Raw genomic sequence first — 13,992 nt, 5'->3', positions numbered from 1 at the left:
GTGTACAATCATTGCATTCTACCGGTGCTAACATACGGGGCAGAAACTTGGAGCTTGACAAAGAAGCTCGAGAGAAGTTAAAATCGCGCAAAGAGCGATGGAACGAAGAATGTTAAGAGACAGGAAGACAGCGGTGTGGATCAGAGAGCAAACGGGGATAGCCGATATACTAATTGACATTAAGAGAAAAAAATGGAGCTGGGCAGGCCATGCAATGCGCAGGTTAGATAACCGGCGGACCATTTAGAGTAACAGAATGGGTGCTAAGAGAAGGGAAGCGCAGTGGAGGACGGCAGAAACTACGTGGGGTGATGAAAGTAGGAAATTCCCAAGTTGGAATCGGTTGGCGCAGGACAGGGATAATTGGAGATGGCAGGGAGAGGCCTTCGTCCTGCAGTGGACATAAGATATGATTGTGATGAAGATGATGATGAATAATTGGAGCCCTTATTTGTATTTGTAGTGACATCACATTTTTTTTTTTTATATCCTATGGTACCCATGACAGCTTGGAAACAGTAGCATTTAGTGGCAACTGTGTCCACTCAGAGCTGCCCACTGCTCTTTTATAACTTATGCATTATGTTTTAGGGTAGTCAGAGAACATGGTGGCACTCTCCGGATTATCAGCGAAAGAGTATGCTAGTTGTACCATTATTTGTACTGCTAATATACCTATTTTCCAATGTGGGAACGAGGAACTATGAGAAGTGTTGTCTATTCTGTGAATATAGCCTTTTAGGCATACTGCTCAACGCGATTCATGCGTTTGTATCGTTCTTTTGTATTCCTCTTCGTTCCAAATAGTAAGGAATATTCTTTGGTTCCGATGCGTGTTCTCAGCTACTGCCAAGGAAGTTGACATCGAAGCGCTGAAACTCTGACGGACCAAGACTGCGCGCGCCATCGTCCGAGCGAGGTAGAAAAAGATGCTGAACATGGTACACAAACTGCCCTGTAGATGGCGCTACATCTCTAACGTCAATAGAAACGCCGTCACACATAAGCAGTGGCGTCGGTGGGCGTTTTGTGAGAACTACGCCTAGCGAGAATCATCAGCAATCATGGCAGGCATGTATGGTTTGGGGCGGTCTAGTCCATCCACTAGTGTTCGCGTGTACTGCTCATGTCCGTCCGACCGTCCCCGTAGCGTAAGCGCAAGCACATGTAATGTAAGCGCGAATACTCGTAGATTTCAGATCAGGCCTGCAAACGATTTCGCTCCAGTTAATTGCTGTGTAGTCGAGCACCGTAGTTAAAAGATTCACTGAAAGAATTTTGAAGGATGACTGTAGACGTTAATGCTATCCGCATTGAAGCAATGCATACGACGCACCGTATAGCCAACGGCTAAGCGCGTCATGTATGAGTTGTGTATGCAGCTGCGCTCTTGCGCTTCAATGTTGTTTCTGACATGGCATGACATTTCATTCAAGTCGCGTCATACTTGTCTTGTTGACATGTCACTTCATGCATGCAGTCATGAAGGCATGCCATTTTTGTCATGTGTTATTCATGTAATGATATACGGTGTGTCCCAGCTAACCTTGCCAATATTTAAAAATAAAACATATAATATACGAGGACGCAACCAATGTTATTCTGTCAGCAGTGACGTACCCCATCAGGAGGATTTTTTTCATAATTGAACCTGCGATAATTAGAATATAATAATTAACGAACTTTTTAATCACTGAATTGTGAGCGCAAATTTTGATAGAAAAGTAATCGTGTTTTAAAACAACCGATTCAGTTGACTTCAGTGTAGTATGTCTCACATAAATATTTTTTTTCCGTGTTATGAAGGAAACGCGCGAAATAACAAGAGTTGCATGATTACGCGTCCGAGCGCCGCGACACCAGCGGTTCCAGGTGTTATACGTAAGAATCAACTTGACTGAATGCCTTTCTGTTCTTCCTCAATAGTGCTGCGCACTGCATTGGCTTTGCGCTTCAGGCGGTAAAGGCAGCTCGCTGTTCGCGGTGACCATGGAGGAAGAGGCGGTCACCAACACCGATGCCTCGCCGCTTTCACGTGACCACCGAGCCAGGGATCGAGCAGAGTCCATTCTTCCGAGTGATGCCTGGGACTGCTGGTGTCGCAGCGCACGGCCATAGCCATGCGGCCATAGGCGGAAAGCTTTCATTTTTCAATATGCGAGGGTCGCTGGGGCCCGACCATCTTTCCGAACCCAATGTGTGTGTGTGTGTATATATATATATATATATATATATATATATATATATATATATATATATATATATATATCCGAGAATATGCGAAATTACAAGACCTCATAGTAGGAGACAGTGTAGTTTCACAGCCTGAGTCCTCTCACACCACCAAAAATCTGGCGTTTCTCGGTGGTATAATCTTCCTTCGTGTTTTTGTCGTATACTTGGATATCACTAATACTGCTTCGCCTTTCCGGCGAAACTGCATCCTCTCTCTCTCTCTCTCTCTCTCTTTTTTGTGAGTCTGGTATAAGTGCTGCTGTTCATTACTGCTGTTGATTCAGATTTCAAGTGAATCCGGCTTGGCCTCATTTCGGTTACTGAGTTAATTATAGTGTTCCCCAACTATCATGTACCAAGACTTAAAAAAAAGCAGTAGCCTGACCCCAGCCACCAGTAACTTTTTGTTACTCAGATTTATTTCGCTAATTACAAGCAATTATCTAACTCGAGAAGTACTGTCCTAAGTATCAAAGTGTCAATAGGACATTTGTAGGCACCTCTAGATGACATCTAACTGCGGTGTTTTCAGCGACGTACTAATTTCGTAAAATTTTTGCGACTCGCAAAGAAACCTCACGAAATATGAGAAATACCACGTGAGTGCGCTCCCACTCGCATCATAAAGCAGCGCCCTCAAATAAGCTGATTGAAAGCAACTGCATTGCCTGTCGCAAACCCGAAGAGACAGCGCATCATCTTGATAATGCTACGGAAGGAGCCCCAACCGCAGGTTTCGCGGCTTCGCAGCTATTCCTTCCTCTCATTTCTACGTCACACTTATTATCCGTATCCCAAGGCCGACTGATCACATTGATAACAAAAGCCCCTTGATGATGCGGCCGAAGCGCCACTCTGACCCCGCACGAAATGCGAAAAGCAATGTAATGCATGTTTCAAAATCCCGGCTTTGCTCGCACCGTATTGAAAAAGTGCGCGCGCAGATATATTTCGCGCCAGAAACTTGCTTCGGACCAAAGCCAAATTAAAGTGAAAGTTTTATTTTTCATGAAAGTGTATTCGTGCCGCAAAAACGGTTTCGTGGAAAAAAATAAAAGCGAGACAAAAAGACCGAGAAGCGACCCACGTGTAGTGAAAAGGCAAAACCTATGCTCTCAAGAAAGAAAATATACCACTTCTAAGTGAGCCGAATTGGCAATCGGGATGCCTGCGCAAAAAAAAAAAACATAAGATTTCAGCGTTCCCTTATTATCTACGAATTTGTAAGCCCCGTTGAACAGCAGCGGCTGCCTAGAGGACGTGTTCGAATAGGTGTCCTTCTGCAGCTACGCGGCCCTGCGTCCGCTTTGTCACATCTTCAGTGGCTTTTTTGATGACCGATGCTGGAATTCTACGGCAGGCATCCGTTATCATTGCGTTGAGCTAATCTGACATCCGTCTCGATCATGTAAGCGAGATCTTTCACGTAAACCCAAAGAAGAAAATTGAGTGGAGAGAGGTCAGGTGACCTAGCCGGACAATTCACAGACCCGTGCCTTCCTGTCTATTGCGCCTGAAAAGTCGCATCCAGCCAGTTTCGTACTCACCCGCTGCTGTGTGTTGGTGCCCCATCTTGCTGATACCACATAAGTGGAAGACGTGACAGGGGGACGTCGCTGAGAAACTCATCAACCACTTCTTCAAGGATTTCGTCCACGTAAAGTTGTCCAGTCAGTGTGTGATCGAAGAAGATGGGACCGATTATAGCACCGGCGTAAATTCCGAACCACACATTGAGCGACCACTTGTACTGGTGCTGATTGCGCTTTACCCAGTGTGGCTTGGAGTCCCTCCAATAGTGTGCATTATGCAAATTTACCTAGGTGTTTCTGTGAAAATTTGCTTCATCTGGTGCACATGATGTGGCTCAAAAAATCTGGTGACTCATCAACTTTTGTGAGGACAAAATTCGAGTAATCTAGAAGATTCTACAGGTCCCTATCTTCTAAGCGTTGGTGCTGGTTAAGGTACTAAGGTACTATGGGTGAAAGGCCATCATTTAGAATCCTCCAAACTGATGACTTGGAAATTGGTAGCTGGGCGGCCACATCTCGTATGCTAGCATGAGGGTTTGAGGCCAAAAATGCTTGAACATACGTGCGTAGGCTACAACTCGAAGATTGAGTCCTCCGCCGCTGTTTCTTGAAGCTGCCGGTTTGTCTCAGGTTTTCATAACTTTTGATGATAGTCGATGCGTTTGGTCTACCGCCACACTTCCAAGATTGGTCTATATATTTTTGCGACCTTCCTATTGTTGCCATTTGCAGATCCCAAGGAAAGGATCATGTTTTCCTTCTGCTTACTAGAGAAAGACATGGCGACTGGGACGAAACAAAACGCACCTTTAAACATTTGTGCTGACGTAGTGAGTTCGCTTTTGTGTTGATGGGTTTTGTGGCAAAGAAAAAAATAATAGTATCCGTGCACTTTACCTACGCTAAGACAACAGTTATCGTAACTTGTTTGCAACTAACACCAAACTCGACGTGTTACTTCGGCCAGGGGTATCATCAGAAGCCAACAAACACTGACACCAAGGACAACATAGGGGAAATTACTTGTGCATAATAAATGAAATAAAGGAACGATAAATTAATGGAAATTAAAGTGGATGAAAAAACAACTTGCCGCAGGTGGGAACCGAACCGAAGGCACTAGCTCGATCGCGATGTTTTTTCTTTATTTCGTCCTGGCGGCCACTACGGGCCAGCGAGAGGAAGATCAAATCACAATCATCACCGACTCACAAACAGCATGTAGAAATTACCAAAAGGGCCGCATTTCCAAACAAGCCCTGAGCATCCTCGAAAAACGAGACAATTTTCCAGAACTGTACATTGTCTGGGCCCCGGGACACGAGTCCCTGGCGGGTAATGTAGCGGCTAATGCCGCTGCCCGAGATCACATTATCCGGGCTATCCCACAGGGTTCACGAGCACCGGTAGACCAACAAGATAGCGTCCCGAAAAGATACGCCGATATCCTGAGCCACTACAGACTGGGTAGGAGGATCTATCCACTCTCGCATCCCAAGCTGACAAGAGAAGAGGCGGTGATCTTCCGAAGACTACAGACCGGCACATTCCCGCACGGCACCCTGCTACACGCCATGTATCCTACGAGCTATACTCACAAATGCGCCTTCTGCTCTACGCCCAATACCCTCTACCACATGGTATGGGAATGTCAACAAAACCCATCGACACCGCCCATCACCGGACCAACCGTCGAGCAGTGGGAGGCCCAGCTGACAAGCTCGAGCCCTGAAGACCAGCATCGCCTGGTGAGCAGGGCCAAGCTATCGGCTCAGGCCCACGGCATCCTGGACTAGGGACGCCGCCCACCTCGGACGATTTTACCGTCGGCTCATCTCTACTAATAAAGTTTATTCCTCCTCCTCCTCGTCCTGGCTAACTCAGAGTAAGCATGTTCGAAGGCGCTCCTTTATGAGGCGGGTGGGAGCGTAGTCACGTGGTATTCTCCATATTTCACAGGGTTTAATTATTAATCGTAAAATATAGCACGCAATTAGTACGTTGCTGAATATACCGCAGTTAAATGTTTCATTTGCTGTGCCTATGAATGCCCCATTGACACTTCGATAGTTAGTATAGTACGTCTCGAGTTAGATAATTAATTACAATGACCTAATTAATTCTCCTTAGCAAAAACGCTACTGGCAGCTACCCAGTGTGCTGGAAACAATATGCACTCGATCTTTGTTCGAGTAATTCATTGTTCTTTTCTAAATCTTCGTGAATGATAGTACATTGGGACACCCTGTATATATTTCTGACATCTGCATGCAAGTGACGATGTTTCCTTCCCTAATAAATGTTATAAATTATTGGAAATGCTTTTTTTTCATGAGTTGTTAGCATTGGATTACTGGAAAGAGAAGCAATACTAAGACACATATCATTCACGTGCATTTCACACACCGTTGATAAAAGGCTCTGCCGAAGGGGTCACTGAAGTCTATAGGTTTTTTCCAGGGTCAAGAAAACATGTACATCACACAGCAACATATTCATTCTCTAGACATAGGCTATCAGAAAGAATTGTTAATTGGCTACCTCCTTTTCCTTCAAAAATATAATGAAATTTGTCCTGTGTATGTATTTAAATATATCGTATATGTGCATAGTCTTTACAGTGTAAATTTAAAACAATGAAGAAATGAGGAAATGCCGATGAGGCAGCCACCCTGGCGCTTCTAATGTACTTGTCCTCCTATTGTCAGGATTTGCAGAAATGAAGCGGAAGTATGAATTAAAAGCCGTGCACGTCCTCGCCATCAATGATTCAGTAAGCTAGTAGCCACAATAAAATTTTAAGTGAAAAGGTCGAGGAACGTCAAAAGGAACCTCAAATGATGTGGGTGAAAAAGCTCTAGTAACGACACTTTAGGGGTGTGTGTGGGGGGGGGGGAGGAGGGTAGGCTTCGGCATCGTCGGGGGGGGGGCAGAGCTCCCCCCCCCCGGCGTGTGTCTTACTGGCATGAGCAAGTACAGAATGTATGAGCAAATGTAGCCTATGTCTGCTATACTGTAATAAACGCTCGCCAATATTTTCTACAAGCTATACTTCGTACACTGCACTTTTCATTAGGTCACTGTCACAAAAGTTACTCCGATGGACTCACGGGGTGTGTAACCTTTTCCAATCACAACCAGCTCTTTCAGCTCCCATGTTGCTCGAATACAAGATTGCTGTTTCAATCAATAGTATAATAGAAGCTCCCCTCTTACTGTTGATATTCTTTCCGTTCCTATACGCAATACGCGACATGCTTGAAACGGTAACCTTAACCTGCTCAAATGTTGTAACGTTTATGGCAAAAGACTAACAGAATTTAATGGAACTAAAATTTGGAACTGATACCGCTTGAGATAAAAACTGCACTTAATTTCAGCTTAGCGAGTAAGTCTTTTTTTTTTCTGTCTATCAAAGACCTGTCAACTCACGCGTATGTTGAGAAACATGGTTTAAGATTATGTTCATGATATGTTAAAAATATGTATGTACGCATTATAAGTGTACATATATATGCGTATATATATGTATGTATTGACACGTGTACTTATCTTCATCGGGCAACCATCACGTTTCGCCGCCTAACAAATGTAATCGCACAGTGTGGGACGCGCCTGCATGTATCCGAAGTTTCTGGAAAGTTATCGATGCTTCTATCCTCTGTCTGTTGCCGCCGAACCTTATGTTATCTGATTTCATCACCTGACGCGAATGGTGTAGAACTTTGTGGAAGGCACGCGGGTCCGAACGATTAGTCTGGAACATTCGACGACTGCTCTATAAAAGCCGACGCGCTTGACCCGCCGATCAGATTTCCGACGATCGCCGAGCGTGTTCGCCGCTATGGTTGTGCTATAAGTGGAGCCTGTTTTTGTGGGCGCAGGTTCGCCCAATAAAAGCTAGTTTTGTATTCCACCGTATTGCTGCTTTTTTCACCGTCACTACCACGTGACATCTGGTGGAGGTGCTTGTGCGTTCATGTACCGAACGTCCCCGCAAAGCCGCGATCCAAGCCCGAAGCCCGAGGACAGAACCAACATCACCCAAGACCAGCGTGCTAGCCGCAGACTGTAAGGACTGTCCCCAGAACACGGACTTCTACCTGAGACGACAAAGAAGATCGTGGTCAAGACAACCCCAATGGCTGCCCCAGCGTCCCCCGTTATCCTATACAACAACCTCGGGACCCACCAACCTTCCATGGAGCAGTGACGGAAGACCCGGAATCCTGGCTGGAGACCTACGAACGAATCGCGACATTCAACAACTGGGACTCCGACGACAAGCTGCGGCATGTCTACTTCGCCTTAGAAGACGCCGCCAGAGCGTGGCTTGAGAACAGGGAGTCGACCTTGACAACGTGGGACCTGTTCCGTAGCGGCTTCCTGCGCACCTTTACAAGCGTCGTGCGCAAGGAAAAGGCCGAAGCTATGCTGGACGCCCGAGTGCAGCTACCAAACGGGAACGTTACCATCTTTACGGAAGAAATGAGGCGTTCTTTCCGCTACGCCGACCCGGATATGGCCGAGGAGAAGAAAGTCCGCCTACTGATGCGTGGTGTAAAGGAGGTACTTTTCGCCGGAATGGTAAGAAGTCCACCGAAGACCGTCGAAGAGTTTCTTCGTGAGGCGACGAACATTGAGAAGACACTCGAGATCCGAAACCGGCAATTCGATCGCCGCACGAACTCTACAAACAACGCCGGGATTCAATCACTGGTTACCGACGATCTACGCGAGACTATCAGAGCGGTCGTACGGGAGGAGCTGCAGAAGTTCTACCCAAGGACGCAGTCCCAAGTGGATCCAATCGCTGAAATCGTCAAAGAAGAGGTTCAGCGATCGCTTGGAGTCCCTGAGGTGCAACCACGATCACCGCAACCTCAGCCGGAAGCGATGACCTACGCTGCCGTCGCCCGCCGTCAAGGTCCCCCTCCGCGACAATGCCAGGGCCCTGTAACGCCGCGATTCCGTCGTCCACCGCCGCCCCCGCCAGCACGCCCACCCGTCGCCCAGCGCAGCTACGCGAGGAAGACGGACATTTGGCGAGCCCCCGACCACCGCCCGCTCTGCTACCACTGCGGCGAAGCCGGCCATGTGTACCGCCGATGCCCATACCGCGACCTGGGATTGCGAGGGTTCGCCGTCGATGCACCGCGCCCTCGGGAAGGTGAACGCACTCGTGACATCGCCGACTACCTCGCCGCTACTCAGTGGAGCCCTCGACGACCGTCCCGTTCGCCGTCACCAGGCCGCTACCTGTCGCCGCAGCGCCGACCATACACTGGCCCAGCCCGGGGCCGGTCAGCGAGCCCATATCCGGAAAACTAAAAGCAGCAACCGATGGAGGTGCGGTTGCTGTTCGTCGAACTGGCGAAGATCCTCCGCCGCCGACGAAGACGACGAAGAGACCATCTCGACGACCTAATGACGACACGCCGCCGTCCCGACGAAGTCAGGAAGCCAAGACTACACCGACGAAAGACGAATTGACGACGCGACGCTCCAGCTTCAGTTCAACACGACGCAGCCGTGATCCGGCGCCAAGACCTAATTGCAATGCCAGACAAACAACCACCGACCTCGACGTGCTTCTCGACGGCCACGCAGTCACCGCTTTAGTGGACACAGGAGCCGATTACTCTGTCATGAGTGGACCCATCACCACGCAGTTGAAGAAAGTTAAAACTGCATGGGAAGGCCCTCAAATTCGTACCGCTGGAGGACACCTCATCACGTCGACTGGAATCTGCTCGGCAAGAATAACCATTCATGTCCGGACTTACCCTGCCACCTTTGTTATTCTCCAACAGTGTTCACGAGACGTCATTCTCGGTATGGACTTCCTGGACCAACACGGCGCAATCATCAACCTGAAGTCGAAGTCAATAACGCTGTCGGAAGATAAAGCGATGCCGCCGGAGAGCATTCGTAGTCACCATGCCTTGAGTGTGCTCGAAGATCAAGTGAGCATCCCGCCTCGCCCCAGCATTGTTATTTCGGTCAGCACCGAAACACCTGCTGACGTAGAAGGCGTCATCGAAGGCGACCAACGTCTACTGCTAGACCGTGAAATTTGCGTCGCAAGAGGGATCGCTCGACTGCATGGAGGGAAAACTGAAGTGTTGCTGCCAAACTTCAGCCGGGAGTTCAAGCACATCAACAAGGGCACGACGATCGCGTACATCGAGGAAATTCTGGAAACCAGTAACGTGTCTGTCCTCTCGGATTCCGCCGCATCTACCCCGACGACCATGGTTCCCGAACCAGACTTCGACATTAATCCAAGTCTCCCCGCGATTAAGCAACAGCAGCTGAGAAGTCTGCTCCGACGATACAAAGGCTGCTTTTCGACGTCATCGAGGATTCGACAAACACCTGTCGCCAAGCATCGCATAATCACCGAGGAGTGCGCTCGACCACTCCGCCAGAGCCCTTACCGAGTTTGGCCGCGAGAACGTGAAGCTATAAGAGAGCAAGTCGACGAAATGCTGCGCGACGACATCATCCAGCCGTCGAAAAGCCCGTGGGCATCCCCTGTTGTCCTGGTGAAGAAAAAGGACGGAACCCTACGTTTCTGCGTGGATTATCGTCGTCTGAACAAGATCACGAAGAAGGACGTATACCCCCTCCCACCGATAGACGACGCATTGGATCGGCTCTGCAACGCTAAATACTTCTCGTCGATGAACCTGAAGTCTGGCTATAGGCAAATAGAAGTCGACGAAGGAGATAACGAAAAGACCGCCTTCATCACCCCAGACGGCCTCTACGAGTTCAAGGTTATACCATTTGGACTGTGCTCGGCGCCTGCAACGTTCCAACGCGTGATGGACACGGTTTTAGCAGGATTGAAGTGGCAGACCTGTCTCGTTTACTTGGATGACGTCGTTGTCTTCGCCGGAAATTTCGACGATCACCTTAGGCGGCTTGCAACAGTACTAGAGGCCATGAAGTCATCAGGGCTTACTCTGAAGCCAGAAAAGTGCCGCTTCGCTTATGATGAGCTTCTGTTCCTAGGCCACGTCATCAGCAAGTCTGGAGTCCGCCCCGACCTGCAGAAGACAGCTGCCATTGCAAAGCTCCCGCAGCCCATCGACAAGAAGGCAGTGCGTAGATTTCTTGGCATGTGTGCCTACTACAGGCGATTTGTCAAGGACTTTTCACGCATCGCTGAGCCGCTGACAAAGCTAACTAAACGTGACGTCGAGTTCAAGTGGGAAACGCCGCAGGCCGACGCATTTCAAGGACTCAAACGACGCATGCAGTCGCGCCCGTACTTGCGCACTTCGACGAGCACGGCGATACCGAAATACACACTGACGCCAGTAGCCTAGGCCTCGGTGCCGTCCTAGTCCAGAGAAAAGATGGACATGAACACGTGATAGCTTACGCTAGCCGGTCGTTGTCAAAAGCGGAAGGCAATTATTCTACAACCGAAAAAGAATGTCCCGCCATCGTTTGGGCTACAGCGAAATTTCGGCCTTACCTGTATCGCAGGCCATTCAAAGTGGTCAGCGACCATCACGCGTTGTGTTGGCTAGCTAACTTAAAGGACCCTTCAGGACGGCTGGCACGGTGGAGCCTCAGACTACAAGAACACGACATCACTGTAACATACAAGTCCGGACGAAAACACTGAGATGCCGATTGCCTATCACGCGCCCCCATTGACCCGCCGCCGCAAGATGACGAGGATGACGACGCCTTCCTTGGCATAATAAGCGCGGAAGACTTCGCCGAACAACAACAAGGGGACCCGGAGCTAAAAGCCCTAGTCGAGTATTTGGAAGGGCACACCGACGTTGTCCCTAGGGCATTTAATCGTGGAATATCTTCGTTCAGGCTTCAAAACAACCTACTTGTGAAGAAGAACTTCTCACCAGTCCGCGCCAACTACCTTCTTGTTGTTCCGTCGGCGCTGCGTCCAGAAGTACTGCACGCCCTACATGACGATCCGACCGCTGGGCACCTCGGTTTCTCCCGGACGCTATCGAGGATACAAGAAAGGTATTACTGGCCGCACCTAACCGCCGATGTCGCCCGTTACGTCAAGACATGCCGAGACTGTCAGCGACGCAAGACACCACCGACAAGGCCAGCGGGATTACTACAGCCGATCACGCCTCCTTACCGACCTTTTCAGCAGATCGGGATGGACTTGTTAGGACCGTTTCCGACATCAACATCCGGAAATAAGTGGATCGTCGTGGCGACGGACTATCTCACCCGCTTCGCTGAAACTAAAGCTCTACCGAAAGGCAGCGCAGCCGAAGTGGCGAAATTTTTCGGCGAGAACATCCTGCTGCGACATGGTGCCCCAGAAGTCCTCATCACCGACAGAGGAACGGCTTTTACAGCAGAGCTCACCCAAGCCATTCTGCAATACAGCCAGAGAAGCCACAGGAGGATAACTGCCTACCACCCGCACACGAATGGTCTCACGGACCGCCTGAACAAGACCCTCGCCGACATGCTAGCAATATACGTCGACGTCGAGCGCAAGACGTGGGATGCGGTCCTGCCGTACGTAACATTCGCTTACAACACGGCGGTGTAAGAAACAACACAGATCACGCCATTTAAGCTGGTTTACGGCAGGAACCCGACGACGACGCTCGACGCCATGCTGCCGCACGTCACTGACGAGGAAAATCTTGACGTCGCTACCTATCTCCAGCGCGCCGAAGAAGCCCGACAGCTCGCCCGCCTGCGAATCAAGAACCAGCAGAGGACCGACAGCCGACACTACAACCTCCGACGACGCTTCGTCTAGTACCAGCCCGGTGACCGTGTTTGGGTTTGGACCCCTATACGCCGACGAGGACTGAGCGAGAAGCTTTTGCGTCGCTATTTTGGACCGTACAGGATCATCCGACCTATTGGCGCACTGGACTATGAGGTCGTGCCAGACGGCATTTCGCTATCACAGCGGCGCCGCTCACGAACTGAAATAGTCTAGCGGCAGTGGAGGGCTACCGATCCGAAAGGTCTTTAACGATACTCACCGACTCGCAAGCTACGTGTCGGAATTACATGAATAGCAGAATAGGACGCAGAGCGCTTCACATCCTCCGCTCCTGCAGGGCTAACAACAAAGTCAGGCATACAATTTTCTGGGTACCGGGACACGCTGGAATAGAAGGGAACCTAAGGGCGGACAAGGCAGCTCGAGAGCACACAAACCGAGCGGCCACAAGCACCGACCCTGAGGAACCCATACCAGTCAACCCAAGCTACTCAGACATTCTGAATTACTATAAGGGGGTCCGAATCAAATACCCTCCACCCCACAACAGCGTAAATCAGCATGAAGCAACCTCTTGGAGGAGGCTGCTAACAGGAACATACCCAAATCTAAACACACTAAGCAAGATGTTTCCAACCCAGTATAGAGACATTTGCCCCTGGTGCGGCGCCAAGCCCAGCTTATACCACATTACATGGGAATGCGTTCAGAACCAACAATTCCTTCAAATAAAAGACCCGAGTGCGGAGCAGTGGGAGAGGGTGCTCTCCAGCAGCGACCCGAAAGTCCAGCATGGACTAGTAAGGCACGCTCACCGAGTAGCCACCCTCAGTGGTGCCCTGGAATAGGGGCGTCGACCCTGCGCAGATGGGGAATAAGACCGTGAAGACGGCCGACCACATCTGCCACCGCTAATTTCTAATCAATTAGAGCAAATGAAGTTTTTCCTCCTCCTCCTCCACGTTGTGCGACGCAAGCCGTACTACCAGCGTTAATGAACTTTGGGGCTTCGCGTAACTGACCTTTGGACTTTGTTTCTTTTCGTTGTTTTGTTACTTATGTTTATTAAGTGTCCTTTTGTGTTTCGCTCTCTTATATTTGTAGCATCGGGACGATGCTCTTTAAGAGGGGGGTATTGACACGTGTGCTTATCTTTATCGGGCAACCACGTTTCGCCGCCTAACGAATGTAATTGCACAATGTGGGACGCGCCTGCATGTATCCGAAGTTTCTGGAATGTTATCGATGCTTCTATCCGCTGTCTGTGGTCGCCGAACCTTATGTTATCTGATTTCATCACCTGACGCGAATGGTGTAGAACTTTGTGGAAGGCATGCGGGTCCGAACGATTAGTCTGGAACATTCGACGACTGCTGTGTAAAAGCCGACGCGCTTGACCCGCTGATCAGATTTCCGACGATCGCCGAGCGTGTTCGCCGCTATCGTTGTGCTATAAGTGTAGCCTGTTTTTGT

This window comes from Dermacentor variabilis, chromosome 1 (assembly GCF_050947875.1).
Source record: "Dermacentor variabilis isolate Ectoservices chromosome 1, ASM5094787v1, whole genome shotgun sequence".
Classification (NCBI taxonomy): domain Eukaryota; kingdom Metazoa; phylum Arthropoda; class Arachnida; order Ixodida; family Ixodidae; genus Dermacentor; species Dermacentor variabilis.
This window is presented reverse-complemented; position numbering follows the sequence as displayed.